The sequence below is a fragment of the Falco biarmicus genome, chromosome 13, assembly GCF_023638135.1.
Source record: "Falco biarmicus isolate bFalBia1 chromosome 13, bFalBia1.pri, whole genome shotgun sequence".
In the NCBI taxonomy this organism is placed as follows: domain Eukaryota; kingdom Metazoa; phylum Chordata; class Aves; order Falconiformes; family Falconidae; genus Falco; species Falco biarmicus.
Window position 1 is genome coordinate 14,545,648 of NC_079300.1, and position 21,237 is coordinate 14,566,884.

Genomic DNA, 21,237 nt, shown 5'->3' on the forward strand with positions numbered 1-21,237 from the left:
CACACTGAAATCTCGTTCTGCCTTTTATCTGCTGAATTAGGAGCTGTCTTGAACAGGATGTGTTTCCCCAGAGTGTTAATTATGACTGAGTGTTGAACTTAGAGGTTAGTAATTCTGTTCCCTCCTTTCTAGGCTCACTCTCCCAGCCTCAGCCAGAATACGTTGTGATGTTGCTTTTCACTGATCAGAGTATTCTGTGCCCACAGATATGGTACCGTACTTTGCTGATGGAAACTAAGAGTGGCTGAATGAGCCAAACGTGCAAACACAGCTCAACAGTCCTGGCTGCTGCCCCTCCAGTACCTGACCCCAGGCCCAAGATCCTGGTCTGGAACTGGGTCGTGATTTTACATCTGTTGTGGCTGTGTCCACTGGTCACCATCCTTTGTGGGATAGACCTTGCAGTGAGCATTCTCAAAGGCTGATGAGGTCTTTGGTGCAATCAAAAATTCCTTGATTAGAGCTAACGATTCCCCAGAGTCCCACCCTGGTCATCTCAGGGTGACTGGCAGGTGCACCCCTTTCATCTTTGACTTTTTCAACCTAACTTGCAGGGTCTGGCTGAACTTCAGATCACTTTGCTTTTCATTTGGCATTAGCACACTTGAAGTAAGAAAGTTTATGCCTGGAAACAGTTGGTCGAGGTCTGAAAGTAGAAAATATTAAATCCAGGCATGGAGAGCTTTTAAAAGAGCAGGAATTTCATGGAAATAAAAACAGTCTAGTCCATTAAGTTCCTCTTATGGACTTTTATGAGGACAATTATTAATACTGTTGAAAATTATACTTGTGAAATGTGTTAATGGGATCTGTGCTGGCTGCTGCCAGAAAAACTGCAACCTTTACAGCTCATTTGGAGACAGAAATATTCGACAAAGTAGCCTACAGGGTGCAAAGGTTCGCGTGGTGCAGGCTTAGACTAACTTAACATATGCCCTCTGTAGCCCCGGTATTGTCCAGAACCTAATGCCCATAATAAAAGAGAGAAAAATTGGACCCCAAGTGGCAAGGATTGTAAGCCCTTGGAATTCTCCTAATCAGAGATATTCAGCTATTTTTAGTTTATAATGTTTAGTCAAATAGCAACAATGATTTTTCTTCTTTTTTCCAACTCAGCTGCACGGTGTGTTGGAGGGGGTCTTGATGGCCTGTGACCTTGCCTTTATCTGTCAGTCTGTCACCACTGGTCTTCAAAGTGCAGCTTAAAGGATCTGAGGCTTCTGTGTGGCCTTGATGTGATCTGCTTTCCTGGCAAAGTTTTTCATTAACGGGTGCTTTTTTAAGCTGACTGGAGCTTGCTTTGCTTGCTCTGTGGGATGCTGCTGGCTCTGGGGCGATCCTGACCCCCACAACCAGGTTTAATAACCCTGCACGGCCTGTATTTGCAAGCTTTGTGTGCATGGTGGATGCTGCTTCTGCATGGTGGATGCTACTTCTTGCCCCATTGAACAGCCTCTTTCTTTTCTCCTCCTGCCTCCAAAATCTCCATCAAAGGCTCTCAAAGGAGGAAATATTGTTTGAAGTACAGTTGGTTATATAGTGACTGAGCTACAAGCCTGTCCATCTGCACAATGCTTACCTACCTGCTAATGGTGCTGCCTGTCCCTCCAGCCTGGATTCCTAGTGCTGTTGTGTCAGCCACACATTTCTTTTCCTCTGAATCTTAACAGAGAGAACATACCTAACAAAAGAGCAGTCATGCTGCATCAGACCACTGGTCCGGGTAGCCCAGTATCCTGTCTCCTACATTTGCCAGCAGTACATGCCTAGGGTAGAGTGAAAAACAGAGCAAGTGTGCATGGTACTCCGGTGTGGTCTGCCAGCAACTCGTGGTTCAGGAGCTTTTTGAGCCAGAGCTGTTGTCTGTGTATTCAATATAATTTAATGGAGTGGTTTTATTTTTTTCTATGTCCAGAGGCTTTTTTCCAGTAGAATTTTAACCAAAGGACAAAAATCCATTCTGGAAACATGTGGTTCACTTACACGATCCCTGCATTTGAGTGGCTTTTTCTGGACACCTGGAAGCAATTCTTGGTGAGGCTAAAAGATATATCTCAGTCACCAAAGGAGAGCTGTTTGTTTATACATCCATGTCTAGAGCAAAGGAGTTAGATGCCCCTGTTGAAAATGACTGGAAGGGCTGAGTGTGAAAAACCCTGTCATAGCTGTGGCTGGGTCTGGAAGACAGTGACCTTTCACTGATGTGGTAGGTGGGACTGGCTGGTTGCTCTCAGTTAGAGGATTACTACACCATTCCTACGGTATATTCTTGCAAAGAGACTTTCTCACTCTGATTTTGCTGCAGCACAAAGATAGACAGCCAGTCCTGAGTATTTTGTCCATCAATAAACACAGGGGACATGAACTGGTGTCCCTGCTCAGCAGGTTCCCCAGGAAATAGGCTTAAGGTTCTTTGCTTAGACTGCATTTGGTCTCAGCCAGGTGGGGATCCTGTGGAGCACTTCTGGAGAAGTCCAGACTGGTTAGTGCGCATTGATGTAGGGAAATGCAGCCTCTACCTGTGAAAGAGTATGCTGGTCCCCCATTGTTGCAGACCTGCCCACCGACACACAGCAGGTCTTTTCCCCCAATTCTAGCAGAAGGGTCTGACAAACACCAACTCTAAATCCAAGGGAGGGGAAGAGGGACACCTCCAAAATGTTTGGTTTGCTGTAGTGCAGTTTGTGTGAGGGGCAGGCTAGAGCAATTACCAGCATGCAACAAGATTCCTGCTATGTTCATTGGAGTGTGTTACTTTACTATGTGTCAATACAAACCTAGAGCCATTTTTCAGTTTGCCAATGGCTATAATTGAAAAGACATGAATTGCCCTCAAGAGATTCCCCACTGCTCTGCATTATTATCTGCTGGATGGCAGCTCTATAGGCCATGTATCATTTTTTTCAAATAACCAGTTAATTACTAAATAAAACAACCCAGCTTTCAAGCTGATTAGCCTAGATTAATGACCAGCAGCATGTTTCACTCTCCTCAACAATTTATCATGGAAAAGAACTATGTCTTTAATGATTTAGGTACCTGGTCTATTGAGGCTTGCTCCAATCTGTACAGCCTCCAATTTGATTTAATTGCTCTTCTTAGTTTGTGACCTGGAAAAAACCAAGTGACAGCTCCCATTAGTGAAGCCCAGCTTGCAACTCGCTTGCAGTGTTACAAAAGCTCACTGGGTGTCTTTCTCTGCTGACTTCATTAAGAAGATATATAGAGGTCAAGTGTCACTTTGGCACAGAACAAGTACCACGCCGTTTATCAGCTGAAACAGGTTGAATCAACCTGTGTATTTTATTTAAGTTTATATTCATTCTTTTTTCCTCTTACAGTTATTAAAAGTTGTTTTTAGAAGCTCCTTGTTTTGTTTAAGCCAAGGCTGAATTTACAGACTGGTCTTAAAGGCATTCATTGCAGTTCGTTTATTGTTACTTTGGCTTGAAAACTTTGGCATTGCACTCCTCTACAGTTATTCAATAAAAGATCTTTTGTTATAAGGGCCTATTCAGGGCCCTTGAGTTTGCTTCCTAATTAATATTAGACTTCCTCGCAGTTGTGCTCTGTACTACAAATGCTTACTTCCCAAGGATGTTGCTGCAAAGGCACATTGAATGTGTCTTTAAGTGCATCCTGAATTACTGACTGATTATTGGGCAAATCCCTGAAGTCTTCACTTAGCCAAAACTCCACTTAAGACAATAGGCCTATGGGAGTTGTCTCATCATTAACTGAGCTCCAGCAGTTGTCTGGCACTCGGTGAACTAAGTCATGGTCACTGCCCCTGAGAGTTTACCATCTGCATTGGAGACAAAGGCTAACAAGGCTGAGGAGGTAATGAGGCAGCATGAGCTGGAGCAGGGCTCCTGGACCCCGCAATGCATTTTGTTCTTGAGGGGTTTATGAAGGGGCAAGGGGACCGCTGCTAACAGCACTGGGCACCGTAGTGGTGTTAAAGGCAGATTTTTGGCGTGAGCTGTTGCTAACACAGCCTCTTTTGTTGTGCTTTTCAGCAGAAAGGCCAAAATAGATTAAGTCCCTGCTATGTCCTACCCTTCTAGGAAGATTTGTAGCTCTCCTGGACTGGGAGCTGCTGGACAGGGTTGCTTTGCACTGTCTTGTTCTGGGATTTTCCATCTGAGGGGGCAGTACTGTCAGGCTGACACTGTCTGAGGTTTTAAATCCCTGAGGTTAAACTGCCTGGTGGCAAGGCCAGGACAAGCCCATCAGAGACACTTGGATAAATGTCTGTGTGACACCAGACAGTCCCTAGCTGCAGCTCGCTGATACTGGCTGAGCAGCTCGCCATACACCTGGTGAAAGCTCTCTTCTGAGGAACAGACCTAGCCACCATGTTGGTAACACCGGGTCAAGTGGCTGGAGCACATCCTGGCCATGTCTAGGCTGACTCCGTGGTGGTGGTCACTCATGGTGGCCAGGTGGAGAAGCCTGGAGGACCAGTGGGCACTGATGGGCTGGTGAAGTGGAACGGTGTTTGGGGAGAGCAGGAGCTGTGGTTTGTGCCTGAGGAAAAGCAAGGTGGGAAAGTGGTAATTTTTTTCACAGGTATATGGTTACCTTGCTGTGGGGAGGTAGGCAGGTGCACAAGGCAGCCACATAGCCCAACACCCCCCCACCCCTCACCCTTTTTTTTTTTTTTTTCCTCTCTATCAAAAGCATAGCAGGCCTAGGAAAGGATGGCTGTGACTGCCTGACATACATTCATAGGGAGCTCAGACAAATCCATTAATTTTTGTTTCTCCCTTCCTACAGGCAACTGTTATTAGTTAATCCTTTTTGCAAGAAAGCAGGATCTCGGGGAAAGGTGGAAGAGATTGACTGGTACCAGCGTGAGCATCATTATCAGTGTCCTGGGACCTGTACCCTGTGTGCCATAGAGATTCCTGCCAAGCCTGCTAGAAAGCTGTAAAGGTCCGCAGTCCCCTTATCTACCGTCTGTATAAGCCCTATTACTGCTGTGCCCCCTCAGTGCCATCCTACGTGAACACTGAGCTCTCATATTACCATTGCTGGAGAGGGGACTCCTAGCCCTGCAAAAAAAATCCCTTGCGAAGAAATGCGAAAGTATTTCATTTCATATAGTCCTTGCCGTTACTCTAAGGGGAAAAAAAATACAGTACTAGGTACTCAGAAGAATGAGGGAAACCCAAGGCCTGTGTAGCACCACTCCCTGCAGACAGCCTTGGAGCTGCTTTTGTGCCATGGATAGGTACGTGCACATACCTCCCTACCCTGTGGCTGAGTGACCTTAAGTATAGAATTTAACATAATTGAGGGTTGCTGGTTTATTTGCCGAGCATGTACGTGAAGTATGGGCAACATGCGATCAAGTTTCCAAGTTTTTCACCAATCTTTATTCCTGCAGGTAGAAACCCCTATGTCCCTATTGTGTAGCCCAGGGCAGACAAGCACAGGTCTGTTCCTGCAGACAGTCCTTGCCCGCAGAGTATTACTGCGGGAACCTCTCAAGCAGTCATTCCCCAGGGCTCTGCAGCAGGACAGGGGACATGGACAAGAGATGCTGGTGGCAGTTGCAGAGCATGACAGCTCGTGGCTGTGTGTGATGTGGGTCTGTCTTAATCACCTTGCAACAATCACAAAGCTTCATCCCCCTGACCCCTTCCTTCACCCAGTCCCTCCTGCTGCTATAAGCTGTTTGATCGGGGTATGAACCCAGCTGTGAGTGAATGTGGGCAGGTGTAAAGCCCTTTCCTAATCCCCTGGCCATGCACCTGGGTTCCTGTGGTACACTTTGAACATGTGCCTCAGATCTTCATTTCGGGAGGTAAGAGCTGCTTTCCATTTGCGTAAGCTGGTGTCTTATGCATGCTTTTTGGGTTTTATTAAAGCAGCCTAAAAACTCCTAATCCTCCCTTTCTGCCTCATATTTCCCACAGGTTGCACTCCTGAGCCCTGGTGCCCACTGATGGCTCATTTTTGTCACAAGAGAAGGTGGGTGTTTGCTTTTGTAGTGAAATGTAGCTGCCACCAGCTGACAGAAGAGATGTGTGACAGAGCCAGTGTTGGTCCCAGCTTCTGGTGTCTGCACCATATCATTGAGGACTGACACAAGGGATGTGTGAGGGCAACAAGTCAGCCAGAGTCACCTTGGTTGCCTGCAAGCAGCTATCAGTGCTGAGCAGTACAGACCCCCCAAGGGAGAAAGAGGAGAAGGGGAGGTCTCTCCCAGTTCACACTCTCTCCTGTTACTAATGGGGACAGGTCACAGCTATGGGAATAAGGCACGAGGCATTGATTCATTGAGCTTTTTTTTGTAATGCTGTAGATCATCATTAATGTTCCCAGTTGTGCTTTCTGCTGTTCCCAGGGGGACCACTTAATGACATAAAGAGCTTAATAAGGAGAAGCTGTGGTCACCGCTGAGGGGAAGGGTCTGGCTAGCTGCTTGCCAAGGGTTGTGCTGTTTATCAAATGTAGCATCAGCCTCTAAATATTTCTCACCACTGGGACTGAGACAATCACTTTGCAGAGAAGGTTATCCAGTAAATCTGGCAGGTTAGAAACGGAGACCAAGAAGGGAGCATGTCTTAGGACCATACTGGTCTCTGAAAGCTTTTGGCAGGTATCTGGAGGGGGCTGTTTGCTGTTATGAACTGTGATTATACATTGGCTGTGGATAGGAGGTCTTACAAGCCATGCAGTGGGGTTTTCTACTGGAGTGTTTTTCTCCCTGTTCCACTCTCTTCTGGGGTGAGATTCCAGAAGGCCAGGCAAGGAGCTGGTGCTGGGCCCAGTGCTATGGAGCTGGAGGAGCCCAGAGCCCTAGGAAGGGTGGGGAAGCAAGCAGAGGGAGGAATCTGGTGTATCTGTAAGAGTAAAGAGCCACAGAGAAGGCACCCCTGCATGCTGTCCTTTGTGAAACCATCAGGTGCAAATGTATTACAATTTATCTTTCCTACTTGTTGAAGCCATCCCACAGTACGTATTATTTGCAAGCATAATTTAACTGTACAAATGTATCTTAGAAGTAGACGTCTCATCTGAACTGACTTAGCTCCTGCCTTCCCAGGACTTAAACACCTCTCCTAAGCATTAACCTTTCCAGCAGTATTTCAGCTGGATGAGTTTACTTTCCAGCTGGAGCTTGGACAGACAGATTAGCCCCAAGTAGTTTATGATAGTTTCAGATCTGGAAGTCTTTACTTCAGTGGGAGAAAGTGCTTGTGTGAAGCCACAGCTCAGACACACACTTCAGGGTCTTTCCTCCAGACGTCTACTCAAACACCCTTCTAGCAGAGCTTGTTGAGCCTTTCCCATCATTCAGGATACCTTCACTAGGATACCCGTGAGCAGGTGGACAAATCTGCAGCCAGGGTAGCAGTGGGGTGCTGAGCCCTCTGTCATATTAAACACAGCTACAAGACCAGTTTTCATCTTGGTGTGAATTGATGCTCAGCATTTAGTGCAGAGTAGGTGTTAATGGAAGGTCATCTAAGGCTTTTCTGCAGCATAATTATGGGGCTATTTCAAGCTTTCTCCTTTGGTTTTAATGCAGATCAATGTCATAAATTGTCAAGAATCATGAAGTGAAAGTGTCTGTGAGGCTGCTGGATCACCTGCCTTCCAGAACTGCTTCTTGCATACTAAATTTAGAAATTCATCACCTGAGACCCAAACTTCCAAGTGTTTCAAATGCTTGCCAACACTGAAAGCATTACCGGAGGCTCAAGGTTGGATCATGCCACTAGCATGAAAAGCAGGCAAATGGAGTTGCTGCTGGCTATGCAACGCGTAAGCCCTGAATGGAGGCTGTGTGGGCTGATTTCCCCAAATGACACTATTTCTCATGCTTGTTCCCATTAGTCACCCAGTCACTGCTCTCAGGCTCCCATCTCTGTATGCACAAACTGGGGCATTGTGCTTATCTAGTTTGGGGCATACTTAAAGTCTCATTCATTTCTACCGCACATACAGCAGATCTGCCCCCTTGATTTAAGAGCTAAAGGATCTTTGGCTAGATTGGCTTTAATATCTCCTGCAGTATTTCATTTCAGCAAGTCCCGATTTCCTCCTGTAGTTCATGCTCTCAAACAGCTTTCTTGGCTCTTCTTGCCTTTGTTTTCCTCACAATTTAAAGGCACTTAATTTAATTTCAGGAACTTTTTTGGAGGGGGAAGAGATGATTATTGATTCAATGGAAACTGGAACTCTTACCTATGCTTTTCGTTCTAGTTTTCAGGTGCAGCATCCAGATAACTTGTGCATTGGAATTTGCTTTGGGACTAATAGCATCAGTAAAGCTCTCCCTGCCTGCAAGGTCCCTGCAGCAGTGGACTGGTGATTTACTTTGTTGACAGCCGTGCGTGTTGCAGTGCTGCACACCATAGCTCTGCTGTATCCCTTCCACACTGGGCATCATCCAATTGCCCTCCTTCTGCTCAGGTTGCTGCTTTCTTGTTGCTTAAATGTTTTTATTGCAATGAAGAAAAGTAAGTCAAAGGGGAATTGTTTTTAAAATCAAGACTAACCCCTACCTTGGTGGGGCTCCTAAAACAGGGATTCCCTTTGCTGGGGCAACCGTAATTTTTCCGGGGTGGTGTTGCTATAGAGACAGTGTCCGATCTCTCTCTGTTAATATTGCCCTTTTGGAAGGGCCCTGAATAGGCGCTGAGGTAGGTAAATTTATGCGGTGACACCGAGCGGGTGATTTTATTCTGACAAATTCCTGCAACATTTGTTTCCAGGCTTGTCTGAGGGCCGGGACGCAGTGTTGGGCTTTTTGTCCCACGTGCTGCCCTCACGGGGACGGAGTTAATGGAAGCCTTGTTCAGAGCCGCTGGGGCAGAAATTTTTTTGCTGAGGGAGACAAAAGCTGAGCGGGCCACCTCAGAGGTTGCTTTGGGAAGGCCGTCTCTTGTGGGCTCTCAAAGGAAACGGGAGATAACACTCGGCCCAGGAGACTCATCAAGCGTTTTCAAGCACCTTCCTCTCCGCTGCCTTGGGCTTGCACATCTGCCTCCTGCAGCATCTTTTCTAGGGTGGCAGGGAGGGGGTATCTCCAGAACACATTAGCTAGAGTTGGTTTTTCACAGCCTGGCAGAAGAATAATTGTCAGCGTTGTGAAACATGGCCCGGAGATGCTGTTGGAGTGAGATGGCTGTGATGGGGCTAGTGGCAGAAAGCAGCAACAGGAAAGGGCACAAAATGTCCTTACCTGACTGGGGCCGTGCGGACTGGTCCCAGTGTAGCAGGGCTGTCTGGGTCCCTGACTCTGCTCATTTGTGATTGTACCAGCAAGTACAACTGGGAGTTGAGCAGAGAAAATGTAGCGCCTAGGCTGCCAGCATCAAAGCTGCGTGTCAGCAGCTCTCTGTGGATTTGTTTGAGGATCTGGGTATTTCTGTGTTTCCTGTGTACTCGTGTGTTCTCAGGAGGGCTGCAGCTCCTGGAGTCACTTGGTTATGACAGACCATCAGCTGCATTTTGTGGAAATATGTTCATGGGGTCCAAGAAACGCTGCACACCATGAAGACTCTGGGATCACATCATGCAGAGGCTGGATCCCCACTGAGGTCCTTCCAACCAGACCATGCTTGAGGCCCAGTTCCTGCATCTTGTCACCCTTGGGGCTGGAGGCACATTAACAGCAAGTTGTAATAGGGCAGCTGAATAATCCTCGAGGGTAGAGGCAGATTGTTCTGATACAGAACACCTCTAAGACAGGACTGGGTAAAGCACTTAAACCCAAAGTCTGGCTGGTGATGCTCCATGTCTGCTGCTCTGCTCTCTGGGGACAGCAACATTTCAGCAAAAGAGAAATGCATTCAGCAGAAATTTATCAAAGAGCACAGACTCTTTAGAACTGAGCAATGCTTTATCACTATAAAATATGGCCTTTCGATTCTACCAATTTATAAGAGAGGAAATAATTTCTAATGAATAAATTATTGGATTTGGTGTGTTTCTGCTCTGTAAGTGTCCTAGTTTTTCAGATGTACTTCGTAAGTTTGGGGGGTTATTTGCTAGTCTGCCTGGGAAGGACAGTGTTTTGTGGTGAGTGGAATTTGAAATAACTTTTTTTTCTCCTACATTTTCCTGTTTAGCAATACAGTCAGTCATATCACTGTTCTTCTGACTGGGACTGAGTGTCTCTTGTAAGTACAAATAACTAGATCAATCCAACTGGATGTTAACATTTTTAATGCAACATATTTGGGTATGACATTAGTTGTGGTATTGATGCAGAGATTATTAATCAAAGGCAGCCTATGGACTCTGATCAATAGAAGGCTCCAGGCTGCTGCGTTTTCTCTTTTCTTTTTTTTTTTTTTTTCTTTCCCCAAGAGTATCTTTTTTTTCTTCTTTCTCCTTCCTTCAGCTTTTCTCCCATGCAAAACTGCCATTTCAGTGCTGCTTTTTTGCAGAGAGATACCAGTTTTTCAGAGAGATGAGCATGTAGCTACTTGTATTCACACAGGACATCAGGGTTAGCTCTGTAGGACAGTTAGGATGCCCAGATGTTGGCTGCTGTGTACAAAATGTGTTCAGGCATGTCAGGAAGAACAATGCTATGGAGGTGTAAAACATGGCTCTCGTTAGGATGGCTGTTGTGTGGGGCAAGCAAGACCTTTACTGTTGTTGTTATAAATTTAGTTGGAGCAAACTGGAAAGCAGAAAAGGGGAGTATCTCTGCTTATATATTTGCAGTGGCTGCTGATACAGAGTGGGGCACAAAGCCATCTCAAGTGTCAGCTAATCTCTGCCTTGGACTATACGTTTTGTCAGCTGGACGGTGGTTTGGCAAACACTTGTGTCTGCAATGTGGCATGTATTCCTGTGAGTTGTACCATTGAGTTCAGGGAGGCTTCTCACGTGCAGAGGCTTTTGCAGAAGGGAGACCCTAATCCAAGGAATTTTGTCAGGGTTACTAAGGACTTCTTCCCCTGAGCCCCGTGTTATGAGCCTACCTTCGTGGGCAAGCAGGGTTTCTCCTGCCCTGAGCCCTGCTGAGAGTTGAGAGGACTGTTGGTTTACTTGCTCCTTTTGTTTTAATGAAAGGGCTCATTCTCTGTAAATACACATGCATAATTTCCATTTTCTCTCTGGGGGCTGGTGGCCCACAGAGGACCGCGGGGCCTTGTTTCTGCTTGCACAATGTATGATTCCTTTGTAATGTAAATCTAGCAGAAAGCAGAGTTACAGCTCCAAACCTGGATCATTTACAACCATATAGCTAAGCAAGAAACCACTCTCAATAGCACACAGCAACATTTTCAGCCCCTGTAAATAATCCCCAAAGCCACACAGCACTCTAACAAAGTAAAGCTGGCTGGATGACTTGGGGATACCGTGCTTTAGGGATGACACTCACCATTCTACAGCCTGGAATGTTTGAAGGAAAAAAAAAAAAGCCTTCTAATATAATACTGCCATTTAAGAGAAATCAGAACTGAAAAGCAGCTGTCAAACTTTAATTTCCTGGCTAATGAATGACCATGAATCCATTCTTTAATGATTCTTGACCCTAGAAACAAAATGTATTAGCACTCTCAGATTTTGCACAGTAGTGCTAAATGGGGCATGTAATGTACTAATTTAGTGCCTCTTTAGCATAATCACAACCTACATGCACAGCTACATTTCCTTGGCAGGCAGCTTTCACAAGACCTGCAAAGAACTTACATAGGACATTTCACCCTATTATTCATTTCATTGATGGCTGGGAATCGATATATGTGATTTTTTTCCCTGTCCTGTCCTTCTCTGCAAAAAAGCATAAAATCATCGATTGATCTTCATGAGGTGATTAAAATGCCAAGAATTCTGTGCTTTTCTCTGCCTGCAATGGGGAGATATCTAGTTGTACTGTGTGTTTAACCTGTGAATCTTAAAGCCCACAAACCTGCTTTCCAGGAGAAGTACAGGGTCAAACAGAATGAACAGCACTGGCCAAAGGCTGTGTGTAGCATGTTAATTTGAAAGAAGCACAGGATAAATATTCCTGGTTAAATGAAATTTTATTTTGAAAAATGCAGTTTTCAGGATGATCATCCTAAAAATGTATGTTTAGCAATGACTTGGCTTGACTCTCCCATTCAGAAAGAAAGCAGCCTGAGAGGTGAAAGCACTCTGCTTGATGACTGCCGGCTTCCCTTTGGTCCCTTTTTGGCTCCCGGGGCACAGAAAAAGCACAGCACAGTTATCTTGTAACATCTGTAAGCCAAGAACATTTCACTTAAGCATCCATTGAAGTACCTGTGGCATGCCTCATTCAACAGCTTCTTCCAATTTTTTGAGATATTTTTATGTTCCATTAATTCCAATTTTAATCTCTCCTTATAGAAATAAGGGACAGTCGAGGTCAGAGGTACTTCTGGAGATTGTCTATTCCAACCCTCTGCTCAAAGCAGTCAGCTAGGGCAGGTTGCCCAGTGCTGTGTCCAGTTTGGTTTTGAATATTTCCAGGGATGGAGACTCCACAACCTCTCTGGGCAACCTATTACAGTGTCTGGCCACCTTCACAGTAAAAATGTATTTTCTTTTTTTTTTTGTGGATTTAAGTGGAACCTGTGTTTCAATTTATGCAATTGCCTGTTGTCCTTTCACTGGGCATCACTCAGAAGAGCCTGGCTCCAGCTTCTTTATACCCTTACAGCAGATATTTATACACATTGATAAGATCCCCCCAAGCCTTCTCTTTTCCAGGCTGAGCAGTCGCATCTCCCTCAGACCCTGAAAGTTCAAACGAACCACAGAGAGCAACCTTGACCGTGCAGGAGCAACTGTGGATCCTTCTTTGCATAGTTTTAGCTAGGGTTTTTCTATCTTCTCTCATCTCCCCTCTGTAAATTATTGTAATGGATGAGCTCTTTGGAGTGCACTTTGAATGGATGTGGATCCAGATGGAGCCACAAACATCCTGAAGATGTTATTGTAACACCATAACAGCATCCTTGTAGCAGTTTGCCTGCTCCTACCTGGTTTGCACAGATGCATGAGGGAGTCCACAAAGATTTTGTTATGAGATCAGGCCCCCAAATTCCACAATGCAATTAAGCGATTTGTTATTTATTATGTTAGCTTTTACTTGGTCTAAATGATACTGGGGCCACTGCAAGGAGCTCCGCGTATCTGTGTGGTCTACAGCAGGCAGAGCACTGCGTGTGCTGTGCTCCTGCACGGGGTTTGTCATGAAATCAATCCTTCCTAAACCTTGTTATCCCCCTGCGTGCGTGCAGCTTGCTGGGGCCTGGGAGCTTGGGCAGCCCCTGCCCGCCGCTGTGCAGGGAATTGGTACGGACCGATAGAGGCAGCTAGGGGAGACGACACACAAGCAAAGATACTTTGCGCTGGAAACAGACTGTCTTTGTGGTTACAGGAGAAGGTGTGAAGCTCCACACCTCTTTCTACTCCTTGAGTGTCTAGGCACTGCTGGAGGTGTTCAGCCAATTAGCGCGGCCAATCCCTTTCTAAATGTTTTTATTTCCATAAGCAGGCTGCGCTTTAGAGAGAAAAACCTGGAGCCATGCCAGGCTCTTTCCAGAAATTCAGGAAAAGGAAATGGGATTGTTAAATAAAATAGACTGTGCTGATCTAGGAGTTCCTAAGGCAGGCTGTACAGGCTGATAGCGCTTGCCTCTGCCGTAAGCAGTGCCGCCCATGCAGAGGGGCTCTGTCTGCTTGGAGGGCTGGGGTCCAGCCTAGCAGCTGGCATGACAAGGATAAGGTCTGCTCTCAGTTATTCTCAGGAGAACCCAGAGAACAGTCCAGATCACTGTATTATCTTGCATTTCTGCTGTATGACTGAATGTTCGAGCAATGATGCAGAATTTAAGACAGCCTGTGTGAAAAACTTGCCTTTGGTGAAAAACTGAGTCCTGTTGCCCTCTCAGATAAGACTGTGACTTCTGGGGAGGGTCATCTGTGCTTAACGCTCAGCACCACCCAGTATTTGATTGATATTCATTCTTAGGGCTTGGTGAGCTGCCCCAGCTGTGCCTGTGGCTCCTTAGCCTGTAATTCCCACAGATATTTGGGATGAGGTCTTTGGAGGCAGGAGTGCTTGTGGGATTTGAAGGAAGCAATGCGATTTTTAGGAGAGATTTCCTGTATGTTGTTAATACCATTCCCAAACTGCACAAATACAGCACATAATCACAACACCTGAAACTCCTGAGCTGCCGTTATTAGCAGGAAGTTAACAAGCAATCAGAGGCTGCAATTGTTGCAGCTATTTTTAATAACAAATACGGATAAATTGCATCTTACCAGAGATAATTCGCAAAAAGTAAAACTTATGCCAAGTTGACCGGGTAGCATTTTTTTCTTTCATCTCCAATAACAGTTAATGTTAAGACTTAATTACACAAACATTTAGAGACCATAAGGATGTTTTCTGTCATAGGTACTAAATATATTAGTATTAAAATATTAATTAACTAGTGCTGCCTTGTGTGTGCGCACAAATTACAGCTGCTGCGGAGGTGAAAACCAGTCACTTCTTCCTGATGTCTGTTCTGCTCTGTATAGAGTCAAATCTGTCTACTCCCATTAAGACCCTGTTTTCATATATTAATTTTTAAGGTGTTGGCTGTATCATCATATCATCGGCAAGCCTTGAAAAGCCTCTGAGCCTAGGACTCTCCAAGACACACAGATGTCTTCAGCTGGGCTGGGCCCCTGTTAGTAGGTGAGTAGGGAATGCAGACTCCCTGCTGTGCTGGGGAATGGGGTGGGAGGCTGCAAGCCACCTTCACGGACCCCAGAACCTTGTGCTTGAGTGATGCCCAGGGCTTTGCTGTTGCCTGGAGGCTGGCGTGAGGCATGCTGCCCCTCAAGAGGATGAGGGGAATTGGTGCTGTATGCTGGATTGTCAGATGAGTCTTTTGAGGCCACAGGCTCCAGAGCCCAAACTGGGGGTCTCTGGGCCAGGACCATAAGAAAATCACAAGCCATATATTTAGGATGAGATTTATTTAGGGACATTGTTCCTCATGTAGCCCCCTGTGTTGGAGATTTCAGTATCTTTGACAAAAAGAGGCACTCTCTGAGTAGCTGGACTAGACTTGGCCCTGTAACCCTAACTCAGACCCGATTTGCCTGCCAGCCCTCTCCCCAGCCTCACACAGCAGACGGTGGGACCAGCTTCACTGCTGATGAAGTGCATCTCAGAGATGTGGGTTTCCAGGAAGGCACTCTGAAATCCCACAGCCAGCCCAGGAGAGTGCTGCGTGTCCCTGTGGCTGGTGGCCTGGCTTGCAGGGTGAAGGCGGGAGGGGACAGAGCAGCACCAGGGCTGCGGGTGAGGTTCCCTGCATACCAGCCCTGCAAGCACTTGGTATGTATGATCCTGGGCCCAGCCCATGGGAATGCTCAGAGCAGCTGGTGCTGGAACGTGCTGGTATTTTGCGTTGTGAAAAGCGGTGTGTGAATTGGCAGTTTTTCACTGAGCTGAGCAGCAGGGGCTGAGCCCTGTTCTCAGCAGAGATTACTCAGTGCCACCGCATGTGCTGAGGCATCAGCCCTCACCCACTGATAACCCACACTCCTTTCTTAAAGGAAATACGGATTCTGTTGTGTACTATTTAGTTGAGAAACCTGGCTGTGACGTCCATGGACTGTTTCTGACGCAGCCCTGTAACTGTTTAGGAAGGCAGAAACAACGTCCTGGGGTGCTCTGAGATCCCCTGGCCGATGCAGCAGATCCCTGAGGACACGAAGGAGCTGCAGGAGAAGTTGCCCTCTGTGGGTGCCAGTGGCACTCAAACCCAAAGCTAAACCCATCCAGCTCTTACTGTCAGCCTGCCTCGTTCCCTGGGAGCTGCCAGGCTCAGCCCTGCCCCAGCACCTGCAGCCCAGAGGTGGGTGCCCTGCACCCCATCCCGGGTGGCACGTCCCACTCGTGCTCTCAGCGGCTCCTGTATTTTTTTGTGACAACAGAGGGCACCAGCGGCCCTTGCTAACAGCGGGCTCTGCCCTGCCTGGCTCCCTGGGACGTGCAGGGCTGCTCAGAGCGCTTGCAGACCTGTGGGAGGAAGCAGCCTGCAACCCAAAGCCATCCTCCTCCTCGGGTTTCGGTAGATGGATGCGGTGGGGCTCGTGGCTCGCTCCCACTGGGCCCGCGTGGGTGTCCGTGATGACACGCAAGTGCAAGAGCGACGGTTCGGATGCAGCTGGTGAAGGTGTGCGCCGGTGCGGTGCACACGCGTGGCTGGGGGCAGGGAGGGCTTGCACCAGGAGGGCCACCTGTGAGCCTTTTGGAATTCTCAAAGGGTCATTCTGCACCTCCAGCCCAGCAGGCCCCAATCCTGCCGTCTGCACCCAAGCAGAAGGCACTGAAATGTGGGAATTTGAGGTTAATCTGCAATGAAATGGTGCAGATCAGAGGCTGGGCCTGAATCTCCCCTGCATTACACCCAAGCTCAGCTTCGCTGACAGCTCTGTAATGCACGAGATTTGGCTACAGCGAAGCCCGCAGGGACCACCCTGAGCTAGCTCCAAGCTGCTCTGCTCCAGCACTGGTGTCAGGGTAGGAAGGAGCCCAGCGCAAGCCGGGCTGCTTGAGCGTGAAATCTCCAGCAGATCTGAGCTGGTGACGTTAGGTGGTTAGCAGTACCAGCACTGGTCCTTGCAGAGGTAACCCCCATAAAGCAGGAGGCGGCACTCTGGGCATATCCCTGCGCCATGCAGTAGGAATGGGGCTGCTTCCAGTCTGCTCGGCCTCTGCCATGCAGATCCTGTCTCTTTCCACTTACCCACTTGTGTTTATCACCACTGCAGGTGCGTTCAGCTCCAGGATGAAGACAAGTTGAAGCTGTATTTGTTCCTTTCCTGACACAGCTATCTAAGCAGGTAAGCAGCAGGCGCTTTTAGTGATAATCCACTGCTTTTGATCATTATATCACACAGCAAAATAATCAGGGAGTAGAGCAACAAAATACAGGCACAAGTACTTCTGATGAACAGCCCCTTTAGCAGAACATCCTGATTTACTGCTGTTGTGAAAGCAGAAATAGGCAGTGATTTTATTCATGCTTTCTTCCATGCAGCGCTGGGATGGAGTTCATCTCTGTTCTGGTTTGTGGGATGCTTTTTCTTTGTTTCATCTTAATTTATGTGAGAAAGATGAAGGGAGAAAAAACAATGATGGAGGGGAAAGGGCTTTGAGCAAAGTGACACATTGTCACGCAGTACTGAAAACGTCACCCAACCTAGTGACATTAATAGGACTACTTGCAAGAGTAAGAGCTCCTCGCACAGCTTAATCCCTTGAGTAAGGATTGAGTGGCTGAGTAGACAGATCCTGGCAGGATCAGGCCATAGAGCTGTGCATGTGTACCATAACCCAAAGTCTGTACTGGGGCCTCGGCCTCTTCACTCCTGCAAATTTGATATACCTTGCTTATTGCAGCAGGACTGTTTGCATACCCGAAGATTTACTCACACGAGCACAGGACACTGGATGCTCTGTTTATCCACAGCCTACAAGCATGAAGGTCCCAAGTTTCTTCCACTGCCAGGGGACATGTGAAAGCTTTGAGCACATGCTGCAGAGATAAGTAGAGACATATGCTTTATGCCAGGCCAAGATGTTTTTATAAAGAGTTTCTGGCCACGTCTGGTAAAACATTTAATAACTTTTCTGCCAGCAGTCAAATATTTAAAAGCAGTAATAAAAGTTCCTGTGTGAGTCAGAGTCCTACAGAAATCCTGCTAGTGAATTTCCCCGTGGTAGCCTGCAGGACTAGCAGGAAAAAAAATACCACAGAACTCTGCTGGTATGAAGTATTTTTTAACAAGTCCTTGGAAGTGGCATGGAATGTCCCTGCAAAGCCCCTGAAACCAGATCCCAGGCTATGTGCAGCCTAAACAGTAATTCTGGTGTTTTTTTCTTTAATTACTATAGCCGCAAATCCTGTTTTACTCCTAGGGAATCACAGAGAGGCCAGTTTCAGTGTGACCTTTAAGTGGCATCTCGCTTATAGAAGAACATGCACAAGTGCATATTCCTTTAACCTGGACTCCAGCATACTCGAACGTCCGTACCACAGATGGAGCAAAACGCTGCCCTGATATATGTGTGACCTGGGCTCAACTCTCCTCTCTCCCTTCCTGCTGAGCTCTGCTCTTGAAGTGCTAATGAAGTACCTCTTCTTTCTCTTTCAAAGTCCTCAGGTGATCTCTTTCTGCTTGGAAACTGCAGTGAGACCCTGGGCTTTTTTGGCAATGAATCTCATTAAGATCCAAGGCCACGAAAGCTTCTCTTCTAATTCTTCCTGCTGCTAAAGCCCCGTCAGTAACCAGCGTTCCCTGGTTTGGCTCCCCTGCGGGCAGCAGTGTGGGGGACCTGGAGCAGGGCAGGCACAGGTATCTCTCAGCAGCCTGCTCTGACCCCAGGTTCGTGGGGTTGGAGGTACAGGCGTTCACCCTGCTTGCGCTCACCTGCTTGTGTGGGAGATGATGCTGGCAGAGGGGGAGAGGAGGGTGATGCTGCTGGCACCTCCCTGGCAGGTTGTGTGCTCAGGTACTCTGCTGTCTCTGTGCCGAAGCAGAGCTGGTTGGCCTCTGCATTTTGCAAATTGCTTCCACGTTGTGGTTCAGGTCTGGTTTAGATGCTCTTCTCTGGAGTGCACGAAGCTGATCTGGGAGCCCCGCTTGGCCTGAATCCCCCTCCTCACCCCAGGACTTTGTCACTTCTGCAGCTGAAAATCTCCTGGGAGCTACCTGTGTTTCTTTGGTATTTCCAGTGCTTTTGACCACCAAAATGGGAAGAGGAATGTTACTTCCTGACACCAGCATATCAGGAAATGTTTTATTACTTCAGCTCAGCTGTAAAAGTGGGGCAGTTGGTGAGGGAAAATAAGTCTGTCTCAGAGCTGCTTTGCAGATCCCCCACAGACACGCTGTGCCAGTGTGACAGCATCATTGCAGCATGGGAGACCTCACCAGAGAGGCTTTGAGCTAAGCAGGATCAGGCTCACGCAGATGTGGGTTGCTACCCTGCCTGCTGGGCTGCCCAGTCTGTCTGCAGAGATGCCACCCTGGCTGTCCTAATTCCCCATCCTGTGCTCTAATCGCAACCTCCTCCTCTTGCAGAGTAAAGCCTGATACAACCCGCGCCGTCCCCCTTCCAAGGTTGTTTGGTGTGAACATGTGATCTTTAAAACAACCTGCAGGCAGGATGAAGACAGTTGCTCACCTAATTGTGCATGAGGGCAGTGCTTCTCCCTGGGGATGGAAGAAGGGTTTTCTGTCTCTGGACCTACAGAGGGGGCCTGCGAACCACAGCACGGGTGGCCAGAGGAGCTGGGAAAAAGCAGGGAGGGGGTCATCACCCAGGGCAGGAGGCAGCCTCTCCTTCCCAGTGGCCTTGTCTCAGGCAGAGCGCCCAGCTCCCACAGCCTGCCTGGCGGGCAGCCATCCTCCCAGGGTGTCCGGCCTGCGAAGACGTGCCGGTGGCAGGCTGCTTGGAGCACACAGCAGCGGGGAGAGACACAAGTGTCTGGTTATCCACCTCGGCCGCCTCCTTCCCTCCTCTCCAGGGCAGGAGGTCTGCCCTCCTGGGTGTCACGAGAGACTCTTCCAGGGAGGGTTTGACAGGGCAGATTTATGACAAGCCTGTTACAACTTGTTGCGGATTTGGGTAACACTTGGGGAAAATGCTGTCAACAACTGCACGCTTCTCCCCTTGGAAACCCCGGAGTGCTTTTCTGGGTTCAGCTCGCTGCCACGATTCTGAGGGAGTAGCTGGGTTTCCAGAGCCAGCCCTGCCTGACGGCACGGGGATGGCGGCACGCAGCCGGCTCAGGGTTGCTGCCTCCAAGGATGGCCCCATGCCCCAAGCGGCTGCAGCCCTTTCACATCAGCATGGGTTTGCTGTTCATGGGTGTGATATTCAGCAGAGCAGCAAACAAAAGCGAGGAGGTCCTTCCACCTTCAGATCATCGTAGGTTCTATTGAGCAATTCAGTGTGTTTTTCTCATAACGATAGTGCAGCCCTGGGGCTTGTCTCTTAGGTCTTTGCTGGTGCAATGCTGGGCTATTACATCAGTCAGTCAGACTGATGGGGGTCATGGTCCCCAGAGGAGACAACGTGCTGATCCAGACTGTAAAGTTTGCATTTGTCTCTGTATTTGCATTTTCAGCTGGAGGAGAAGTGCCAGGGTCCTGGGATATGTAGAGAGGATTTAGAAAAAGCAGGGCTCCCAGGTCAGCTCCAGGTTTGTCATCTTCTGCTTGAAATCGTGTAAATCTGGGATGGCACTGGTGACCCCTCCACTTGCTTCTGGATGCACACACATTGCTCCTGGTGAATCAACAGCATACCCTATCACAGGTAGCAGAGGTAGCATGGGCCAAACTGGTTTTTGTAGGCAAGGAAAAAACTTCTGTTTGCTGGTCAGATGCCTCAGGGGAAGCTGAAGTGGATGTGAGCAACGGAGCAGCATGCAGGTATGCAACACTAAGAAGTCAGTACACATCCTATGCACAAGATCTCATTCACCCATCTTCAGCACCCAACCTGGGAGCACCGGCAGGAGTGGATGGTGTCATGGATGGCACAGTTGCATTGGTCACCTTTGCTGACGGGATGTACAGATGCTGGTGTTCCCTGTGCAGTGGGGAATTCATGTTCCACAGCAGTCTGCAGGGTTCTGGTGATTCATGGAGAACAGGAAAACCTAGTCTTATCTTCAGGGAGAAAACTGCTGAGCTTCAGGTTTCAAAGCTCTTGGTTCAGTGGCATTACAGGTTCAAATCCTGAGAGGGTCAAACAAGGTCTTTCTTCCTCTGAGACGAATGGAGTGGAGTGTCATGCAGTAAACTGCCTATGATTGTCTTTGCTATATGCTGTGTTACTTTGAAAACAGCTTCGTGACAAATCTTGGCTTTCTGCAAAGTAAGTAGCTGCATCGTTTATTAAAAGGGTTTGCCTTCAGAAACATCGCCACTCTTTTAATGCATCAGACACTCCTGGGAATGAAAGAGACCAGAGGAAAACAAGATACCACTTTTCTTTTCCTACTCTATTTTATTTGACATTTCACTTCTATTTGACTATTTGAAAAAGCCCCAGTGAGGAGAGATCCCTGGCTGTGGCATGTCCCAGCAGACTTGGTGGAGTGTGACAGTGACATGTGCTGCCTGACTCATCTGCATCCTTCCTGCCCGCAAGCTCCAGGGCAGGAGCTCCAAGATTGCCCTTCTCCCAACAGCAGCAGACACCGCTCATCAAGCCCGTTCCCAGGT

General features: G+C 47.7%; 1 long non-coding RNA gene across 2 annotated transcripts in view; it reads left to right on the forward strand.

Moving 5' to 3' along the window:
- The first annotated feature begins 3,462 nt into the window (after window positions 1–3,462).
- Window positions 3,463–21,237, forward strand: part of LOC130158390 (uncharacterized) — a 33,735-nt gene continuing 15,960 nt past the window's right edge. Inside the window, exons 1-5 of one of the 2 annotated variants that reach the window (XR_008825274.1) lie at window positions 3,463–4,545; window positions 4,780–4,938; window positions 5,925–5,979; window positions 14,572–14,677; window positions 16,768–16,839. This is a non-coding gene — a long non-coding RNA (uncharacterized LOC130158390). Of the gene's footprint in view, window positions 4,546–4,779; window positions 4,939–4,960; window positions 5,813–5,924; window positions 5,980–14,571; window positions 14,678–16,767; window positions 16,840–21,237 lie in introns of those variants that run through there. The other variant, XR_008825275.1, reaches the window with a different exon arrangement.